The sequence below is a fragment of the Apostichopus japonicus genome, chromosome 5 (assembly GCF_037975245.1).
Source record: "Apostichopus japonicus isolate 1M-3 chromosome 5, ASM3797524v1, whole genome shotgun sequence".
In the NCBI taxonomy this organism is placed as follows: domain Eukaryota; kingdom Metazoa; phylum Echinodermata; class Holothuroidea; order Aspidochirotida; family Stichopodidae; genus Apostichopus; species Apostichopus japonicus.
In genome coordinates this window covers 10,694,355-10,718,457 of record NC_092565.1, presented here as the reverse complement: position 1 = coordinate 10,718,457, position 24,103 = coordinate 10,694,355, and the positions used below count along the sequence as shown (strand labels likewise).

The following is a 24,103-nucleotide window of genomic DNA, read 5'->3' as shown; positions in this document are numbered from 1 at the left end:
GAATGTAACAGTTGCGAAAAAAGCTGACGTCATCATGTTTTCTAGGGGAGTGGCAGGCATTGAACAATGGAGGGAGCTGATCTCGTCACGAAGACAGGAACAGATTTGGTTATATGCCACCGAGGAAAGCATTTATCACGCTCCCCCAGTTCAGTCGAAACCGTACGTAGTGGTAGACAACTTAAGATACAATTTAACTTACGGATATCACATCAAAGCCGACATCGCACAACCTTTCGGTAAAATCGTTCCTTCGGAACATCCGTCAAAACCGACCATCGATCCAAAGCCTTCCGACTTAGCACCAGTAGCGTGGATGAGCAGCCGAGATCATATGTATTGGAATCGGTCGCGTTTCGTTCGCGACTTAGGGAACTATCTATCCATAGATAAGTACGGTAAAATGGGAGGCAAGAAACTTCCAAGGAAAGGAAATAACAGCACAGAAACGTTAAAGAAATATAAGTTTTACCTGGCATTCGAAAATTCGTGCTGTAGTCATTATATCACCGAAAAATTCTGGATCGCTTTGTCATCTTATGAAGCCGTACCGATCGTGGTCGGACCATCGAAGGCGGATTATGAAAAGGTAGCTCCGCCAGAATCTTTCATCTACGCAGACGATTTTGAGTCCTTTGAAAGTTTAGCAGAGTACGTTAACAAAGTGTCGTCGACTCCGGAATTGTATAGTAAATTTCATGAGTGGAGGGAAAAGTATGAGATCATGACAGCCTCCAAAGCCGACATGTTTCCATTTCTTATTGATAGTAAAGCATGTACACTGCTTGAATTTCTGCGAGATAAGGCTTGGAGACAGGATCTCCCTCTCAGCCCAGGAATGGATCCTTACGGAGAAGATTGGCTTAAAAGTTGTACACCCTGCGGAAAACATGATTGGCTAAGACAGTATGGACTCGAGGGTAATACATTTCTCGAAGATTTGGGGAAGAAAGAATAAACATAGGTAGATTATATATATATATATATATATATATATATATATATATATATATATATATATATATATATATATAGATAGATATATATATGTAATATATAATATATATAATATATATATATATATATACACAGGGTTATAGCTAGGAGATTGTGAGTGCTGGTTAAATAAATTTGCGAAGCGTAGCGAGCGTAGCGAGCGAAGCTCTCGCATCTCACGGCCGGGGGTTCAGGGGCCCGCTTAAGGGTGATTTTTGCTACTTTTCAGATTTACAATTGGTAAATAACAGAAAAGGTGACGTTATTATCATGTTTTACGGCAAGGGAAAGATAAATTTGTTACTTTTGTTTAATTTCACAAGCATTTTACTATTTTTTTGTGCCGGCCAGTGGACTGTTTATTCACTTCCAATGCTGGCCGGCAGGCGTGAGTGGCGGTTACCACCGGCCGCCGCCGGCCGGCGTGGCTACAACCCTGTATATATATATAGCCTACATACAGCCTATATATGTAGCCTATATATGTACAGGTGACAAAGACCTACAGTGGAATTACGACCTTCCTTAACGGTTTGAACCTCTGGACATACAATCAGCGTCCATATCCTAGTGGTTAGGGTGTCCGCATATAAAGCGGGAGTCCCGGGTTCGAATCCCGGTGGAGACCGGAAGTTTTTTCACTGTTCTGGATTTCCCTTCTCATAACGTTTTCAATTATATATATTCATTGGCCTGTGTCGTTTATTTCCATTTCATTACCAAAAATCTGTTCAAAGTATCTCTTTCGAGATACGGCATTAGGAATAACAAATGATTTCGAGTTGGTTAGAATCATGTTTTTGATCTCTACTGAGTAAGGCAAATATGTCAACAAAACAGAACTAGTATCTCTATTTCAATTATATATATATATATATATATATATATATATATATATATATATATATATATATATATATATATATATACATATATATATATATACATATATATATATATATATATATATATACATATACATATATATATATATATATATATATATATATATATATATATATATATATATATATATATATATATAGCTATACTTGGAATCTTGTTCAGTCCAATGCCAAACCATTAGAATGGGAAAATCAATAAGTTTGGGTAGTTGAGCTTCTTTTTCTTTTCTTTTTAACTTAGAGTGTGAATTTGATTTTCTGTGTTGGTCTTGGAACTGCTGATAATTCTATCAGACTAATCTGTTACTTAATGGCATATGCAGTAATCGTGTTAATTTTGGCCCTCTGACTTCATAATGAGAGTATATAATGTAACGAACCTAATTATTATAATTGGTATTAATCAATTAATTAATTAAATATGATTGAGGGGCGAAGTTGCTTCACTGTTTCACTTCTTTCCCGTTCGATTCCTTATAAATTTGAAAACTTCAAAATTCTCTGAGCAGAGCCATTTAAATGATCGGTGTTGGGTTTTTTATTTTTAATACATAAAACCCATATGAATTAATTCAATATTTTCACTACTGGCATGCCATACGCGAGCCCTAAGAAGTATTCCACTATAAGCTGTATACTATACGGTGGCTTTAAAAGGACATAGGAAAGAAAACATTTTGAGATAAAAAGTCAAAATAGCCATCGTAGAGGCGTACCATTTAAGATGCAGTAAAGGTCATGTAGAGGTCAACAGAGTTCAAGTTGAGAAACCCTTGTAAAATTAATCTCAAGAAGCAGCTTGCCAATTCTTGTATAGGCCTATTTAGTCTTAGAATTTCTGCTTGTTGCGCTGGCAATATGCTGTAAAAGCTCCGTTGAATTGATTTTGGAAAGACCATAGATATTTCCAGCTGACAAATTGATAGTGTATAGTTCTCCATACTTTCCGTGCTTGTTATTTTCATGCTTGTCATTCGACCTTGCTCCTCTTAACAGTGGGGCAAGGTAACAAAAACTTACCTTTAGAGAGGGTCTTGACTGCATCTAAATTCGAATACAGTGTCATGCAACTAAAAGTGGCAAAATCGAAATTCACTTTGTCCTTTTCTGTTACTGTCTTTATCCTTACACTATGAATATTCCATATAAATTTGGAATTTCTAATACGAACGTATAGGCAAATTACAAATATTACCATGTTGTATTTGTCCGTATATCATCTTCTAAGATGGAAGGATTGGATCAGGCAATCGAATGGTGTTGGGCTTAAATTGCTCATTGTACGATAACATCTCTAGATTGGTTATTGCCTGCATGTGTATACATTATACATATTGCAGTTTGAAGATTTTCACCTTATGTCAGCAAATTGTAATGGATCCATGATGTGAGCACTAATGCCAAACAGTTTGTCTGATCACGTTAATGCGTCTACACATAGTACTTGCGATGAACATATGTTATACCTCTACAAAGTTACTGCATTATCCATTAGCTAATTAGCTAAGTTTTGCAAATGTCATGCCAAAGACCCACATAATAATGTTAAACCACATATCATTCATATAATTAAAATAATAGGAAAATGAAAATGCGCTCTGGAAACCCTCCATATCCTTCTCTTTGAAAAGCGCTTAGTGCAGACTAGACGCTAGTCTTGTTAAGACCCTAGTATGAACAGCCTAGTGAACCTTTCTTTTTCCCAATCTATGTTCCCGTATCATCTATTTGCTGTACTGCCCAGAGAACGCCCGCTGCAACGCATTAGGCTAGGTTTGTTTAGGACAGATCCTCGGGCATGTAAAGTACATTGGGCACATGCACATTCGTGGTAGGCAGAAACGGACTCTGAGGCATGTACAGTGTGTACGCGAGAAAAGAGTATTACAAACGACTTGACCAAGACTAACTAGACGCAGCCACAAAGCAATGCTGGATGCGAGATTTTTTTTTTCCCGGCCCGGTAAAGGCCTTCATTAGCATACATCGCTTCTCATTGGCTGGCACTTGCACTTTTGATGCTGAATTTGGAAGTTCTTGCTTACGTTATGCGTGGGTGTATGTACATTAATATACACGTGTACGCAGTGGAGCGTGATTCGCATACACGTATTGTATGAACCGGCGACTGTCTAGAAACAACTTTCAAGGTTAAAAAAATTGTTTAAATGTGTTTCCTTGCTTTTGCGGCGGACTTGTTTGTGTACATTTATATCCATAAGTTCGTAAAATATGATACTGCGACCATGGACTGTGAGTGTACACGTCTCATTGTAGATGACTGTCCTTCTTTGAAGGTAAGGATTACTTAGGTTGATGATCCAAAACTGAAAAGCCAATAAATCGAATAAGGTCACGTATAGCTTTTGACAAGGGTGAAGCTTCGAAGTGATAATCGAACTTGCTGTACAGAGTACTGCGATGGCAATATGTACGCATATAAGTACCAGGCGTTTGCTTGCTTCAAAACTGCTTCAAAACATTGGACAGCTTGACCGTTTCTGGTTGACTATTTACTTGAGATGCTTTTAAACTTTAAACTGATAGACATTGATTTGATTTTCAAAAGTATGACCCTCTGAAACGGTTCATTATAACCCTTTGGCACGGTTTTCAGATAATATAATACGAAAGATATAGGCTTAGTATTTATAGTCATGCATGTTAGTAGTACCACTACCACTTTGGATTATAGTTATTGAACACAGAAATTGTCTTACGTTTATATTATATGGTGAGTTTTTGTATCATCTTCAAACTGTTTAGGTTTGATTTAACCATGGAGCTATAAACCTGAGATTATAGCTCCATGATTTAACACAGCAACAGAGTTGTGCGATACATAACCACAGACCATCTACACCCGAGGCATAACACACCGACAAATGAAGTAACTCTAACCAACTTGACGCGTACCATTGTACATTCTGCTGCTAGATTGGTTTCTATTTTTGAGTGTACTATAGGCAAAGTGGCCTTGTGAAATGTGGTATGTGATGAGCGATTCAGTGCAGCAGTTGCTAGTTGATATTGTAATGAATCTTATGTATACGGACCCCAGCCAATGGGAGCGAGGTATGCTTATGTGAACCTAAGTCATTATGTGTACACAAAGTTATCGCCACATAGTGACCAAGAAAAAAAGTAAGTCCTTATGGGGCACTAATATCACCTCTACATAACGACCAAGAAAATTTTACTTATCATGCGATCCTAACACGGCCACATAATGACCGCCAATACCGACAATATTCACAAGTCGTTATGTGGGGATCTCTCGTGTCGCCACATAAGGACTAACGCAGATCGTTAGTGCTTATGTGGCGATTCGAGTAGCCACATCAGGCGCGTATCCAGGGGGGGCGTTGGGGGCGCGCGCCCCCGGGGTAAGAAAAAGAGGAGAGAAAAGAAGAAGAAAAAAGGGGAAAAAAGAGGGGGAAAAGAGGAGAAGGAGGGAAGGAAGGGAAAAGAAAAGAAGAAAGAGAGAAAAAGGAAAAAAGGAGGGAGTAAAAGAAAAAACGTCAAGGGAAGAGAAAGGGGAACAGTGACATAATTACAGCGCCGATTCCTATTATATACACAGGGTAGCCAGTGACGGATCGAGGATTTCGGAAAGGCGTGCGCCTCACCCTACCCCTTACACCGACAACTCCATTTTTGACGTTTCCATTTTTCCTCTCTCACTAATGTATCTATACTTGGTCTATCATCACGCGTGTGTGTGTATGGACGCCTTAAACATTTGTGCTATGAAACCAACTGTGGCTGGTCTCGAACTCGACCGAGTCGTCGGGGAACATGGCGCATTTCGGGAAGGGGTCGAACGTCCCCCCTCCGAGTATATTTTTTTTATTATGATATCGCTAGTAATTCCAAAATAGAAAATGCTTAGATGCAACTCACAAGGCATGGGAAGTGTCATTTCCAGCGATCTGGGAAGCAGTTTCGGCCAAAATTTTCTTGTACGCTTCGCGCCAACTCGTGGTGGCGCTACGCTTAGATAGTTTGCCTACAGGCTTCGCCCCTCCCTTGGCAAATTATTCGCTACGCGCCTGTTCGAATTTGTAAAGCAAACAGCAGATATGACATCATATCAGTGAGCATGAAAATGGCGGTTCCAGGATGAACAGCCTCAAAACTGTCGATGTGTGTAGTCATAGGAACCCAATTTGATTTGGGGGCTGTAACGACTTGCCCGAAAAATATAACCTAAATTTTTCGCACGCTTCGCGCGCGTTCAACATGTTAAAGTCAATATCATGTAAGCAAGCATCGGTTATTACATCGCATGCCATCGTGTACCGTACGGTCCGTGGAAATTGCGCAGTATACCGCGGGATGCTAATGTAAACAACGAAATGTCTTATGTAGATGTAGTAAAAGCATGGAGGTCAAATTATGTCAAATTCTCTGTTTTACCATCTGTTTTTACCTCCATGCTTTTACATTAGTAATGGTCTGTTTTTTACCTCCATGGTAATGGCGAATTAGTTGGCCAAGCTTAGAACTTGATTTAAATTGTCAAGGAGATTCATTTCCTTTAGCTACTTCATTGCAATTTATTTTTCTTTCAGTAGGAGCCCCCCCCCCCCTGCCTCCTACGCCTATGTGTGTAGTGTTCGGTTGAAGGAAATATCTGCTATTTTTTCATTTCCTTCAACCAAGTTTTATAATAGCCGTTATAAGAGGGTTTAATATTTGTACACCAATAAATTATTTTCGAAAATTTCCTGACCAAAATTCTTAATCATAATTCCCACTACTGGTGTAATTTTGACCGGTCTGTTAGGGGTTGAAGGAGGTTTTTCTATATTGGTTGTCCATAGATGACATTTTTTGCAACATTATGGGTATGTTTTGAAATGAATTTATAATTCGGAACAAATAATGGGCTTGAAACCTTGAAAAGTGGGGCTGTCGGGTATTGTGGGCCGCGACGTAGAATCACCTACATAAGCAATGATTCACAGGACATGCGATGAGGTCGAACATGATGTGTGACTGGTGAAAATCTTCAAAAAAGGTTATGGATGGGGAAAAAACTATTGGGAAATACTTGGTTCTCAGGCAAAAGTATACATCTGGTTGGTCATTTTCAAGCCCGAGAAGTGCCATTTCCGGTAATCTAGGGGGTATCAAAACCAGAAATTCTCTTGCACGCAGCGCGCCAACCGATGGTGGCGCTCCGCTTAGATAGTAATTCGCGCCCCCCGGGTTAGAAAATCCTGGATACGCCCCTGCACATAAGGACTCAAGCAGTTCGTTAGTCCTTATGTGACGATTCGAGTATCCACATAAGGACCAACGAACTGCGTTAGTCCGTATGTGGTGATACGCGAGTATCCACATAAGGACTAACGAATATTGTCGGTTTTGTCGAGTATAAATAAATTAGTTGATCATTCCATATGCGGTGGGGCTATTCAAGAAAACGTGTCGGTTTGGGCACGTAGCCATACAACCGTTGTATACGTTCTACTATAGGGAATGCAATACAGTAATTAGTGTACAGCTACTAGCGCGACGCTGTAGCTAGGCCTAGCACACAACGTACGAACAGATCAACTAATCGAACTCAAGAAGCATCTTAGGCCTAGGCTATAGTTAGTAATTATGGTTTTTTTAAATTTTATAGTTTTTGCCATTGATGTCATTTTTTGAGTCAATTTTACTAAATACCAGGCTAGCAATGCATATGTTAAGTGTTACGGAGAAATGTTAAGAAATGATCATAAGCTATGGGCCTACAGCTCAAGCATAATGGTGTTTCAAGTGTTTATACAGGTTAGTTTGTTTCACAGCATACGTGGGCCTGATAGAAGCATATAATACCGGCATGGTATTGAGCAGGGTGAACACGAAAGATATGTAAGACCATTAGTAGACAAGGGAAGGAGAGATGAAAGAAACCAACAGTGGGAAGAGGAGAGGTAGGGAATAAACTGCATAGGGACAAAGAGAAGTACGCCGGTTTATTCAGTTTGGGCAACCATGTACAGCAAGCAACCATTGCAGATCATCGCGTCTATTTGAAACGAACAGTTACGCTTATAGGAGCTTCAGGTCTTGTCTGAATTCTGGAAACTTGAGTGCAAAACAGGATACACATTAGCGATCTAAAACTATCGCTACATAACTTTCGAGTTGACAGATAAAGTCTCCAAATTATTTGATGAGAATGAAGATAATTGTTAGCGGCAGAAAGCTGGTTCTGTTTTTCGTTTTGGGAGTATTGGCCGGATCATTGTTAACGTTTATCTCTTGCTGGTTAATGTTTGAGGGGAAATCGTACTTTCCAAACGACCGGTATAAACTCAAGTCCAATGTCAAAACCCACGTTTTTGAAAGCTCCAACGAAGCCGAATATAACATTGTGGCAGCTCTCTTTAGTGGACACTCGAACTGGGCCAAGAGCAAACGTCTATATCGCACTGTAACGTGTCCAGATGTCGACGGAAGCATTACTATCACAAACGCAATGGGGAATGTAACAGTTGCGAAAAAAGCTGACGTCATCATGTTTTCTGGAGGAGTGGCAGGCATTGAACAATGGAGGGAGCTGATCTCGTCACGAAGACAGGAACAGATTTGGTTATATGCCACCGAGGAAAGCATTTATCACTCTCCTCCAGTTCAGTCGAAACCGTACGTAGTGGTAGACAACTTAAGATACAATTTAACTTACGGATATCACATCAAAGCCGACATCTCACAACCTTTCGGTAAAATCGTTCCTTCGGAACATCCGTCAAAACCGACCATCGATCCAAAGCCTTCCGACTTAGCACCAGTAGCGTGGATGAGCAGCCGAGATCATATGTATTGGAATCGGTCGCGTTTCGTTCGCGACTTAGGGAACTATCTATCCATAGATAAGTACGGTAAAATGGGAGGCAAGGAACTTCCAAAGAAAGGAAATAACAGCACAGAAACGTTAAAGAAATATAAGTTTTACCTGGCATTCGAAAATTCGTGCTGTAGTCATTATATCACCGAAAAATTCTGGATCGCTTTGTCATCTTATGAAGCCGTACCGATCGTGGTCGGACCATCGAAGGCGGATTATGAAAAGGTAGCTCCGCCAGAATCTTTCATCTACGCAGACGATTTTGAGTCCTTTGAAAGTTTAGCAGAGTACGTTAACAAAGTGTCGTCGACTCCGGAATTGTATAGTAAATTTCATGAGTGGAGGGAAAAGTATGAGATCATGACAGCCTCCAAAGCCGACATGTTTCCATTTATTATTGATAGTAAAGCATGTACACTGCTTGAATTTCTGCGAGATAAGGCTTGGAGACAGGATCTTCCTCTCAGCCCAGGAATGGATCCTTACGGAAAAGATTGGCTTAAAAGTTGTACACCCTGCGGAAAACATGATTGGCTAAGACAGTATGGACTCGAGGGTAATACATTTCTCAAAGACTTGGGGAAGAAAGAATATAGACATAGGTAGATTATATATATATATATATATATATATATATATATATATATATATATATATATATATATATATAGCCTATATACAGCCTATAAATGTAACCTACAATTAATGTCTATATATATAATATTTTGTTTTCTTTACTCGTCTTAAAAAAAGCCAATCAGGTATGATGTACGGGAAGTTCAATTTCCCCCCCCCCCCCCCCTGTGGTACATAATCAAAGAAACGACACCAGGTTTTATCGCAAAATATATTTCCTTTTGCCGATTTTGGTGGGAAAATGCACATAACACACACATTTTCGTCACCCGCCGAAGACTCGTGTTCTTCACTTAATGCGGCCATTTTGCACAACAAATAAACTATAGGCAATCATTCGTATGTATGTATGTATATGTGATCTTCCCGCAAGCAGGAACTCGCGAAAGAAGCCATGGAGGCTTGTAGACTCGCAAGCTGACCGAAGCCAATCTCTCGGCACACATCCATTTAACGTCCATGTCAGGAAGTTGTTATTGAACAACACCCTTGCCACACGACACACATTGCTGTCGGCGGGGAATCGAACCGGGGATCTCATGACTGGGAGACGCCGGCGTTAACCACTAGGCTATACACTCCGCCTTAACTTCGTCTTAGACCTCTTCTGATTGATCAGTAAACCAATTCTAGTCAGCAATTCACGTACATCCTACCTGATTGGCTTATTCACGTTGAATTAAAATGCTAATTAATGTGCACGAATATCGCTTGTGAAAACTAACTGAAGAATTCTAATAATTTTCTTATCACTATATATCATTTTCACACCCACCCTTTTCCTGTACTACGCAAAAGCAATTAAATCTTGGACAGCAGTGGGCCTAACATTGCTAATAGTATACTCGGCGAGTACTATGGACTAAAGTAACACTGCCAGACATTACGTGAAAAATAGGTTAGCCTGCTGAGTTTATGGTTCCACACATGTGACATAGAGGATAAAGTGACCGATTTGAAAGCCATGAAAGCAATGTGCATGACAGTTTCAAAAACTTTCAGTGGCCTGGTTTAATTTTTGAAAAAAAAATTTGCATTGATTCTCAGTTACACTGGTGATGTCAATGTAGCATGTTAAGAGTAAAACCATGGAGGATGTATTAAAGGGGGTTTATTTTTTGAGCCTAACGTTGGGCTAGGCTAATATTTTACGTGTGTTCATTCAGTATAGGCCTCTGTTACTTAATAGGCTAGTTTGAAAGCCAAGCAATGCCTATTTCTCTTCAGATGGTCTAAGTCACGCTGACCTGGATCGATTTCAGATTCATATTATGTAAAGAAACATGTAAAAACTGGAAAATGTAAACATTTCAAAGATTATCAATGAACATTGGAACATATATATTTGGGATATTTGGGGTCACTGGAAATACTCTCTAGTAAGTAGTATATATACATTAAGACTAGAGGAGCATGTTGCAACAGACAGAGACACATTCTCAAAGTTAGACTCAAATCTACACAGTAACATGCAGTTGTAGAAAGCCATTTAAACATTGTTAATATGTTACCTCCAAATCCATGCAGGCTGAGGAGTTTCCAAATGAACTTTCCATGAAGTTCTGACCTTCCAAATTATTCACAGCCATTTCCCATTCAACTAGATAAACCTCTGTGTTGCACAGTTATTCTAAACCCGCACCGGTTCTGCGATGAAAAAGAGACAAAACAGACAGCCTATTTCACACACAAAATATTAAGTCACTTATTCGATGATACTATAAAGAGCGCATTCCTTTACAAATAAAGAAAATGAATGGCACAAAATGAATGGATACTGATGACAATATTCTCTGAGACATGAAAGTTTATTTTAAATTACTCTTTTTTTTTAGTTCGAAAGTGGCACACACTTTTGGTACACAAAATGAGAGAAATATATTAGGCTGTATCGCCGTAATAACCAACACAGCCTTAGTGGAGCCTTAATTAGCGATTTGACCTCAGATGACCTTCAAACTTAACAAGTTATAACAAGATTATTTGAGTGAAAGTGGTATAGTGGAGGGCGCACTTCATCCAAGAGGCCAAGTTTAATTTTCATGTGAGAGACGAGGTGGTACCTCGAATATAGGTGGTACCATTTATTTTAAATAGTTATAATATAAGGAGACCTTCACTTAACCACTATGATGATAGAAAGTATTAGGCGGCGTGACATAGCAATATCGAATGTATTAGCTGTGATTAGCTGGTATTAGCTGTTATTTATGGAGGGCGTCCTCAATTTTCAACATCAAAAAGTAACATTAAGATTCTCCTTGTTAAAATATGACAACATGTCACAACATTGGTACACTATTTCCTATAAATCTGACAGTCACTGACTAGATGCATATGTAAACAAACATACTGACAAAATGCGTTACCGGTTTTAGGGGAGGGGCATGAGTATACCACTATATCTCTGCAGTGTGCAACATTTACTATTGTGAAAAGTAGTTTATAACGGATCTCGTCAATGCATCAATTTTCTGCAAATTGACGAGTTGCACACTTACAGCCATCTCGACAAGATGACAAAATTCAGAAAATTGACGTTTTGACGAGATAACCTTTGACCTAATGACCTTTAAGGCCTCTTGTGTACGCCTCTTCTGTTCAAGTTTGAACACCCATATACCAAAAAAAAGGAGGAGGCTGTAATTTTCATATATTGCACCTTGGAGTGATAAAACTAGATACATGCTTTCAGTGTTTTTTTTTCATAGTAAACTTAAATTTCCATTTTGATGTTTTTAAACATTTCCACTGCTATATTTATACTCATCTCTACAAGCTTCAGCCAATACGTGTTTGGAACATTTGCATACTCCCGCCAATGTGTTCTAGTGCCCATTGCAACATATGCACAGCCAATTCGCGTGGTTATAACCTATATATATATATATATATATATATATATAGCCTATATACAGCCTATATATGTAGCCTATATATGTAGCCTATATATATATATATATATATATATATATATATATATATATATATATATATTATTTTGTTTTTTTTCACGTCTTAAAAGAACTATAAACTACTTTTCTAAACTGAAATAAAAGGATTATATATATATATATATATATATATATATATATATATATATATATATATATATATATATATATATATATATATATATATATATATATATATATATAAATATATATATATATATATATATATATATATATATATATATATATATATATATATATTAGTGTTTGCACGGGTTATCCGGGTACCCGGGTACCCGCCCGACGTGATACTACCCGGTTCCTAATTTATTACCCGAATCCTAAGCAAAGTGTGATTTAAAAAAAAAAAAAAAATGGCAAACCGACGGTTAGGCAGATTTCCCATTGACTTAGTGTGGTGTTAGGTTACAATGTGGTAGAAGATAACAGCAATAACGAAGGGGCCCGTTCGACGCGATACTACCCGGTTCCTAATTTATTACCCGAATTATAGGCCTACGCAAAGTGTGATTGTTTAAAAAAAAAAAAAAATTGCAAACCGATGGTTAGGCTGATTTCCCATAGACTTAGTGTGTTGTTAAGCTACCATGTGTTCGAAGATAACAGCAATAACGAAAGCTTTCCATAGATATCTTATAACTGCGTCACAATTTCAGCTAATAAACTGATGGCTAGGCTAGACTGCCCCCATTGACTTAGTGTGGTGTTAGGCAACCATGTGGTCGAACGTAACAGCAATTACGAAAGTATTCCATGGATGTCTTATAACTGCGTCACATCTCCAGCAAATAAACAGATGGTTAGGCTTAGCTAGATTTCTCATTGACTTAGTGTGGTGTTAGGCTACCATGTGGAAGAAATTATTATTTATTCATTCGTTTTTTTTCAAAGAAGGAAAGGCTGACAAGGAATTTTACGCGATGTTTATGGATTATAGACGGGATAACTAAAAAATAGTAATCGCAAGTGGCTTTTTACTAATCGTTTATTCCAAATGCGATCAAATTGCGCGAATCGCGCAATCTCGCGGCTAATGAGAACCCTGGGCCTGCATAATAGATAGTAGTATTAAAAACTGTTTAAGAGCTAAATTGGATATCTATATGGTTTGATCCAATAGACGTGCACGAGCTAGCATAAGCAGCGGCGGCAGTGCGATGTTAGTAGTAATGCTAATTATAATTAAATAATGTATTTATTTATTAACAAGTTAATGAAAGAAACAGAAGCAAATAAAAATTATTGAGGGAGGTTTTATACCTTATCTTACACCTACGTATTTGAACATGAAAACATTGTCAGTAGAGAATATAATGCATTTATATATATATATATATATATATATATATATATATATATATATATATATATATATATATATATATATATATATATATATATATATAATACTAAATACTATTATTATTATTAATTTTTTTCATTATTATTATTATTACAATGAAGTCATTGGCGTATTGATTCACATCCCACATAAAGCTATACTTGGAATCTTGTTCAGTCCAATGCCAAACCATTAGAATGGGAAAATCAATCAGTTTCGGTAACTGAGCTTCTTTTATTTTTTTAACTTAGAGTGTCAACTTGATTTTCTGTGCTGGTCTTGGAACTGTTTATAATTCTATCAGACTTATCTGTTACTTAATGATATATGCAGTAAATCGTGTTAAATTCAGCCCACTGACTTCATAATGAGAGTGTATAATGTAACGAACATAATTAATTTAATTTGTTTTAATCAATTAATTAATTAAATATGATTTGAGGGGTGAAGTTGCTTCACTGTTTTGTCTCGAGAAGCTCTTCTTTCCTTCTCGTTTTCTTATAAATTTGAAAACTTTAAAATTCTCTGATCAGAGTCCTTTAAATGATCGGTCTGGGGTTTTTTCGGGGGGGTGGGGTGGGGTGGGATTGGGGTGCGGGGATAACAGTATAATGTACTACAGTTCATATTGTAATACTTTCTCTTTGCAGCCTATAGTGCCTAAGCATCTGAGTAGTCTCCAAATATAAGTACACAATCACACACACTGTCTGCCCGGGTTATATAGGCCTATGCGTGCTATATGTGCTACATAAATTTGCCAACGTATCTACACAGTGATATCTTCACATGTAAATCTCCGGCCCCACAAATTTACTGCTATTGTAACTGCTTTTCGCACGGTACATGTATGTACAAGAGCTTAGGTTGCATTATGTGGGAATAATAGCATTTGCCTTGCATAGTAGATGCCCCGAAGCTATGCATATATGAATATTGTAAAAGGTGCACCTATAAACCATGCAAACAATGTCAGTGCTGAATCTTTGAGGATGGACTGAGAGTAAACAGACTATAATGTGGGTACTAAGGTACACAATGTCATTGTATCGCTAAGCACACAACGGATATGAAAAGGGTCATGCATGAAACTGTGGGTATGTACTTATTACTTTAGTCAGTATATGTGGTGCGAGTATATAACCGACATGAGTACAATATACGGCCGAATTCCTCTATATGAGTACAAAACTCCCAAAGGGCGAAAATGAGTACCGGTACACGATCCTAGTACACTAGTCACTAGCCAGGTAGCTTGAACTCGATTTTCAGAATTCCCCGAGCACGTGTACAATTCCTCGCGGAAGGGCCCGGCCGCGAATATTTTTTTCCCAAACTGATCTGACACTAAAATTATTTCCTCGATTCTGATTGGCTGATCAAAACCGGAATGGTAGTCGGCGTTTATCAATGAATGTATGTGACACTGTTAGTGTTGATCATACCAATCCTCATGGTCCGCATCATGTCAAAAATACGTGTGTACGCCGTATACAGGCTAAGTTAAAGACTGTAGACCTAAGTGTGCCTACTGCATGTAGATACAATGTGAGGCTTCCAGTTATCAAGAGCTACTGTAAGGGCGGTAGGGCCTATATTAGTGAATTTGATATCTCGAACTAGTACGAATACGTTTATACGGTTAGTGCATGCCTCCCATGTCACCATGTATAAGAACTTCTAATGGTGCAGGTAAACATATGTGGTTCCGTACGTATAGGTTATTAGGCTATATACAACTAGTTAACAAGTCAAAAGACACAGACATATCGTCAAATGCCATGTTTGTGTACACTCAATGGCTGACACACACTCGTCTTCATGGCCACTGCATATTCGACTAGGCCTATCATGATTCATTGACTGAATACATTTTGAATTTATGATTATAAAACTAAAAGTATCGCAACTCCGAATGTACACAAACACCACGGTACAAGGTCGTAGGAACCGGGGGGGGGGCTGGGGGGGGGGGGGGCGCCAGCCCCTCAGTGAAAAATATGGAGGGGCGGAAGTATCATTCCGCCCCCCCCCCCCCGCTTCGCAGGTCAGGAAACCCCTTTTCTCATTTGGAGCACCAAATTGCATCTAAGTCCAGGTTAAAATGCAAAATTATTTACAAAATGGAGTGGGTGTTGAAGTGTGCTATATTGCACCAAATTGCATCTGAGGCCACCTGGAAATGCAAAAAAAAATCCAAAGGGGAGGGGGACACCCCCTCCCCTTAGACCCCTCCCCCAGGCCGGCCATCAGTCTTCAGCCCCCCCCCACTCAAAAGTACCTTCCTACGCCACTGCCACGGTACATATGTACATCGGCTACATGTATACAATTACAAATGCACTGTGTTTAATAATGTTGTATACTATACACAGTACAATAGGCTACATGACATGTGCTGTGTAGAGCGGAGTCAAGCGAGTAAACAAACGATCGAGGACTGCCTATAATGGGCGCAGTAGTTGGGAATAGTTGCTTCATTATATACTTTCGTTCATATATACCTACCAAAAGTTCTGCAAAGTTGCTAATGTGAATATCTTGAATTTTTTCGTGTTGATCATACTGATATCGACAGATTATGGAGGATCCATGTTGAAAACTAAAGTATATCACGTGCTCGCTGATAACCAATCAGAATCGAGGAAATAATTTCAGTGTCAGTTCAGTTTGGGGAAAAAATATTCCCCGACTGAGTCAGGTATATACGGGCTGAACCTATACAAAAGGACCGGACGCTAATGAAGGATTTCATATAGGAGGGTGTGTTGCCCTGGGGTCGTTGAAGTCGACTCCCATGTAGAGGGGTCTGGGATAAGATATCCATTCTCCCTACCTTCTCCTCTCCTCTTTTCGTCTAATTAATAGAGATTAAACAGTTTATCTTTGTCGACATTTTGACAAAATTTACTTTGAAAACTGCTTACACAGGTCTCTGTGATAATAGCCTTGTTAATTTGTTATGGTAAAATTCCTACTTTAGTTGTCCATGCATTCATACCAATTCCATATAGCTTACAACAATTGGTAACCATTTGTGTATTGAAATATTTTAAATTACCCTTTTGAAGCCCAACTATATATAGTTAATTGCCTACTTTAGTTGTCTCCCATTCATACCAATTCCATACAGCTTACAACAATTGGTAACCACTTTTTGTACTGAAATATTTTACCTAACCCTTTTGAAGCCCAACTATATAGTTAATTGCCTTCGCGGTTGATCGATTATTTCCTTTTGCTAATGGAATATAGCAAGTTTATAAGTTTATGATTAAGGTTGTTATATAAAATTTGAAAAAGCTTCTCTAAGTGTTTTTTAAAAAATATATTTCTTTCTTACAGCAAGCACAGCAGGTGCCTGCTTAATAACGTTTACACTCTTGTGGCAAGCCGAATACCCAATAGTACATCGGCTATTCAAGGTATTTCCGTAAAACTGAAATCCCGTGGGTTTATTGGACTGCTAAACCGGTAATATCTACTGAAATACATAGATAACCGCTGAATAATCCAGGTTTTCCAGGTTTTTCAATCGTAAACATTGGAGTATCGGTAGAGAAACCTGGATTATCACCGATAAAATTGGATTATCATTCATTGTTAGCGTTCAGGAGGGAATACAGAAACCTCCATGCATTTTTAAATTCTGTTTTCTTTTCTTTTTCGATGGGTGGTAGGGGATCATGGCCCCAGTCTCCCAGCCCCCCCCCCCCCCACACACTTGCGCACCCCACTGGACCCAATGAAATCCAATCATCATTCGCTTTGTTTAGTTTATTATGGTCAGTCTGTTTTACTATTCCACCGTGGGCCACTCAGACAGCAATTTGCTTATGAAACACAGATAAAAGTGGTTACAGCCAATTCTTGGGGACAACTTCCTAAGGCTATAGCACTATACTCTCTGCTGTCAGTCTCATATCATGCGTTAAAGCACTGGAATTGACAGTACAAACAGTTCCTAACCTTGATATTCATGCAGTTCATACTGTAAGCAGTACTGAAGCGGAACATCAAAATGCGGTCTAGAAGAAAAATTGTACCGACTGAGGAGTGTTTATGGAGAAGTTGTTAAACTATATAAAAATTCCAGGAATATTAATTTGTCGATCACTACACTTTCAAATGGATAGAAAACAACAACAAAGAACAAAAACGCACGCACATGGAACAATGGCTTCGCCGACATTGCAATCTTGGGGGGCACGGGGGGGGGGCAGCACTTAATTAGGGGGCACAATGTTGATTTGTGAATGCCGTCCTGCAGGGAGGGGTTTTACTGAGGAGGAGGTGTTTTTGATTACTTAAGTGTCCTTACATGCAACCTGGTGCTATATTTTGCAATGTTCAAGAATTTTCGGGCCTATAGTCTCTTAGATATTTATGTTTTTAGTTGCCTGGCGACGCTTTTGCAGACTGCTACGTGATACCACACAGACCACGCGTTCCACACACCATACATATCAGATTTAGGAAACAACAAATATTTGAGGTTTCAAAATATTCTTTACAGGCATATTAATTAATATTTGTCAGGGGCATAAATTGAGCTAAACCTATGCATAGTTTTGCCATCTGAAGTTACGGTAATGTATAAAAGCAGAAATACCTATATATAGAAACAATGATACGCATGGAACAAGGAGCTGACGTCATCAAACAAATACTTATATAAAGAAACAAAAATATAATCTCATATCATGCTTTTTCATATTTACACGGCGTGGAATAAGAGAATATCTCTTAGAGAAAGGATTCACAAAACAACTTAAGGTGTTTTTTTCCCCAGGGTCCCCCTAAACTAAAAGGAAACAAAGCAAAAGAAAATACTTCTTCATGCATGCTTAGTTTGGAACCTAATCGATACTTTGTCGACATAAATTTTACAAAACCTGGGTCTCAATTGTTTTCAAAGTCCATCGTTTTCTCATTCCCAACCTTCTATTCATAGGTAGACTTCTTTTACTAATTCACCTAGATAGATGTGTACCAAACAAGGTGTAGCATATATTCAGAATGCCGAATGAATAGTGCATGAATAGTGAATGAATAGTGAATGGATGGATGGGTGAAAGATTTGCCCATTGACGTATATTTCGATGAGATTTGTCGTGATAGAAGAACAGTGTTAGCACGCTTCCCAACCCCTTTCCACCCCCTTTAAGTTCGAGGACATGCAGTTTCCAAGAAAATTCTTGGCCCAAACAATTTCGGGACAATTATTTTTTTTATATTAAGGCGAAGACCTGATTCCTTACCCAAGTCTAATAGGGCCATGTATGCAAATAAAATATGATTAATTTGACACAACAAAGTATTAATGTGTTAAAAACCTTGTAAAATCTAATACTCAAACTGTACCTAGTGGTTTAACTTCATCCTTGCTATATCCATTCATTACCAAGGGGGGGGGGGGGGTGAGCCGGGGTGGGGTGTGGTGAGTAAAGCAAAGCTTGGATGAACTTTGTACATGGCGTGTGCATCCGCATCAGTAAGTACAAGAATCCTTCTGCTCTTTTATTTTTCGTAAATGTGGAAGGTCACCAGAGATCAAGTTCTAAAAACCTTGTTAACTCGATATCTATGGAACGCAATATATATATATATATATATATATATATATATATATATATATATATATATATATATATATATATATATATATATATAATATATATATATATATATATATATATATTTATATATATATATATATATATATATATATATATTTATATAATATATATATATATATATTTATATATATATATATACCCACAGAACGCAAAATTTGACGTCTAACCTATTTAACTAAGGGGATGGACTCCCAGAGCCCCCTACACTGGAGTCGGCTTCAGTGACCCCAGGGCCACACCCTCCTTTATAAAAGAGAGGACCAGCACCAACAAATCAGAAAATGTCTGTTTCTCTATTTCTAAAAAAAATAATCATAATAATTGCAAGCAACGCTGATGTATCCGTCCATACGTCACTAAAACTTTTTTTTCGTATTCTGCTTCCCAACTATAGCCTCGTAATTGTAAATTAACATATCATATAATGGAATAATATCCACCGTAGTCATATTGTCACGAAGTATTTCACTTACAATTACCTGTTGAAGTGGGACTAGCGCCATCAATGAGAAAAGTGTACTGAATTCACAATAAAATCCTCACCCTATAACCGTTGCATCTCGAATTTGCCATCGGCAACGATGCAATAAAAAAAATCGACAATTTTTGTTCCATTTCATCGTTTGGGAAATGTCTCTTTTCTAGCATCAAATCTAAAATGTCGGAGAATGGAAATGATGGTATTCCAAAATTAGCAATCATATCGATCTAGTGCCGGTATAGAAAACTAGCGCCCTCTAATTTCAATTTCACAACTCGTGAATTTCTTCATGTTATCACGTAGTCATGTTGCTATTACGGAATAGCTCCACGGTAAAAGGTAACTAAAACAAAGCCGTAAGGGTATGTGATTCTGAAACAACGTTAAAAATGTAAGTTCTTAATGGTTTCTAATTCTACCTACCCCCCCACCACTTATCCCCTTCCCCGGGCAAATAATGGCTATAGATGGATGACTACCGACCGAGGACTGATTAACTCGGTTTGGAGGGCGCAGGACATATACTCATGTGGTCACTGCCGGTTGGAATGCCGGTCTGCCCAAAAAGTGATTTGCTTCTTCAGATATATTTATAAAAACTCCCCTTGTCAGTGTTCAGTCCTGCATTCACATTTCCTGTAATGCTATAAACATGTTTGTTTGGTTAGGTTACAGACGCCGAAAATGTCTCTTTCGTTTTCTTTTCTTTCTTTTTTTTTCTTTCTTTTTTCTTAAGCGAAACAATCACCGATTTTAACCTACAGGACTACAATAGCCTCGCTATTTTTTAATGGTTCAATTTCTAGACGAAAATTCTAGACCCATCACCAGCAATACTATCAGCATATCGCACTATTTGAACCATGCGTTTGTACATATGTTTGGAAGTGAGCATGTGGTTTACCCGTACATGTGCAATGTTTGTTAATAAAACCCAACCAACATCTAGTTTGCTCTAAAAGTGTCAAAAAATATAGAAATTTAAAAGTGTTTGGGTTCGGTGATTCTATTACCTAATTTTATCACTATTGACTCAAGTTGTCGTTACTTCAAAAGAATAAATAAGTTAAATTCGTTCTCATTTCCAAACCTCTATAGGATTGACAATGACAAATAACTTAATTATTGTCACAAAGCGCGTTCAATATGATCCTTCTAATTATAAAACAGAGCAAGTGCAGGAAGAATCACCTATATATCCTCCATCATCTGTTGTGACTGATGGAATTTGTGATTGTAGACGACTTGTGATAGTCAGCGGAATCTGTTAATTGGTTCACACATAGGCTACCAAGGAGATTTTATAACACCCCCCGAAGAAACCATATTTATATCGGCATGAGTTTTCACCACTTGATTCACTTCCTCACTGACTCCATTCTAATATTATATCCGGGCAAAATCTATTAAATTTCTCTTTACAGTGATAGGCTACTCCTAATCGAAACTTGCGTCATGGTTTTTTTTTTTTATCTTTTAAAGCTGCATATCGATCTCAAGAAACATTGAATATCTTTGGAATTATTGCATAATCGTGATACGACAGAGAGAGAGAGAGAGGGGTTTGACGAAACGACGCGGCATTCTCGAATTGAAGCAAGGAGATTTGTTCATCTATCGGACCGTCAAGAGTACAAAATAATGCAGAACCTCTATTGATTTCCCTGACGTCTGATGTACTAAGGAGGGTGGGGGGGGGGGGCATCTACAAGGTGACGAAACTGCCTCGAGGGTCATCATCACTGTCTTCGTCAATAAAGTCATTGCAATCGCCACTGTCATCATCGATATAGTCATTGCCATCGAAAGACACATCGTCATCGTCATTGCCATTTTCATCATTGTCTTCGTCATCGTCATCGTCATCGGCGTCGTCGTTCGTGATCACCATAGTCTTCTTATCATTGCCGTCGTCATCACCATTGTCATCATCGTCATCTGCGTCGTCATTCGTGATCACCATAGTCTTCTTATCATTGTCGTCGTCATCACCATCGTCATCATCGTCATCGCGTCGTCATTCGTGATCACCATAGTCTTCTTATCATTGTCGTCGTCATCACCATCGTCATCATCGTCATCTGCGTCGTCATTCGTGATCACCATATATAGTCAACTACACCATTGTTGTCGTCGTCGTCATCGTCATCATCCTCACTGTTATTCAAGTTCAAGTTCCTACTACTAACATAACATATATCGCTAAAATAATTATTGAAGACGTCTGGTAGTCAAACTGTATTGCTTGATGTACCGATTTTCACCTTCATCATGTTGACGACCCCCCCCCCCCCCCAGTAGCGGATGCTGTGGCCTGGGAAGGGGACTACGGTTGGGAGTTATCCCCCTTCCCCTTTGAGAAATTTATATATGATAAAGGGTGCTTAGTTGCAAATTGGTGTTATATTTTGCAACTTCGAATTATATTATGTTTAAGATTTTCCCATGTTTTTACCCACAAATATCGGCTCTTTTTTGGTCTTCCGTAGTTTTTGGCGTCACTTATTTTTTCGACGATCCTTAAGAAGGTCGTAACTATCACTTTAAACGCCAGGGTTCTAGACCACTTCAAACTTAACTTATACACAGTGGTAGTACTACTAACACACGTAAACACACCATCAATTTCAAAGACAATGTACAGCGTTTTATCATTGCTGTTACTTATTAACACAATACTGATTCCTACCTTCTAAGCCTCTGTCAACTCACCATACCGCTTGAGATTATACCATGTTCACACATTAACAAGACACGGAGTCCATCGTGTCTTCACTGAACTCATATACCGTCAGGCTACAGTATAATATACAGTATACGGTGACATATAAACACAATTCCGAGTTCATCGCTCTTAGTCACCTTGAACCTACAATATAACTCAGTTACTGTCACATGCTATCACACTATATACTGATCCATTCGTATTGTCGCCTTCAAACGCAATATACTATTTTATGTTACTAATACTCTCACATATTAAAACACAACATGCATACTGAGTTCATTGGTCTAGTCTCCTTGAAAATCAATATACAGCAACACATGTTAACGAGTCCATCGTTAGTTTCATTAAAACGTGGCAATATACAGGCTTCAGACTTCTGTCACATTTGGACATAATATACTGAGTTCGTCGTTCTTGTCTCCATAAGAAACCTTTTGGAAATTTTTTGCATTTCCAGGTGGCCTCAGATGCAATTTGGTGCAATATAGCACACTTCAACACCCCCTCTATTTGTAAATAATTTTTGCATTTTCACCTGGCCTTAGATGCAATTTGGTGCTCCAAATGAGATTTTTTTCTGCCAAAATGTTCTGAGTAAAATGACGAATGTTGTTATCATTTATTGAGAAATGAAAAAGGGGTTTTCTGACTTGCGAAGCGGGGGGGGGGGGGGGAATAATACTTCCGCCCCACCATATTTTGCACTGAGGGGGCTGGCGCTCCCCAGCCCTCCGGTTCCTACGCCCTTGACTGTCACACGCGAACACAATACTAAGTTCAGCTTTCTATTTCTAGTTCTGCTCGAAACTTAATATACACAACTACTGCAAGATGTAACGCCATAATGAGTTCATTATTCTGTTCTCCCTGAAATTCAATCTACAGCTTTATAGTACCTATACTGTCACAAACCAATTAAATATACTGAGTTCATCCGCGTTCTAGTCAACTCAAATTGATGGTACAGCTTTATAATACTATACTGTCATGTGCTCTAACATTATACAAAGTTTCTCCTTCTACTCCCATCGAAACTTAATATACAGATTAATAGTACTGATGTCACATGCTAACACAATATACTGAGTTCATCCGCGTTCTAGTCAACTCAAATTTATGGTACAGCTTTATGTCATGTGCTATAACAAAATACAGAGCTCATCCTTCTACTCCCATCGAAACTTAATATACAGATTAATAGTACTGATGTCACATGCTAACACAATATACTGAGTTCATCCGCGTTCTAGTTAACTCAAATTTATGGTACAGCTTTATGTCATGTGCTATAAAAAATACAGAGCTCCTCCTTTTACTCCCATCTAAAGTTAATATACAGATTAATAGTACTCCTGTCACATGCTCACACAATACTGACCTCATCGTTCAAGTTCCCTTTTCAAACTCAATATATAACTTTAACAGACTGACCGCACCGTCACATATTTGACACAGTTTAATCAGTATGTATGGGTTAATCTAAGATTTAATTAGGGGACATTACACACTATAGCAACGTCAACAGTTTCTCTCGCCGATAAAGATCAGGGTAGG

General features: G+C 38.3%; 1 long non-coding RNA gene across 1 annotated transcript in view; it reads right to left on the bottom strand.

The window, feature by feature from the left end:
• Positions 1-24,103, bottom strand: part of LOC139967639 (uncharacterized) — a 50,614-nt gene that overhangs the window by 8,930 nt on the left and 17,581 nt on the right. The window lies entirely within an intron of this gene.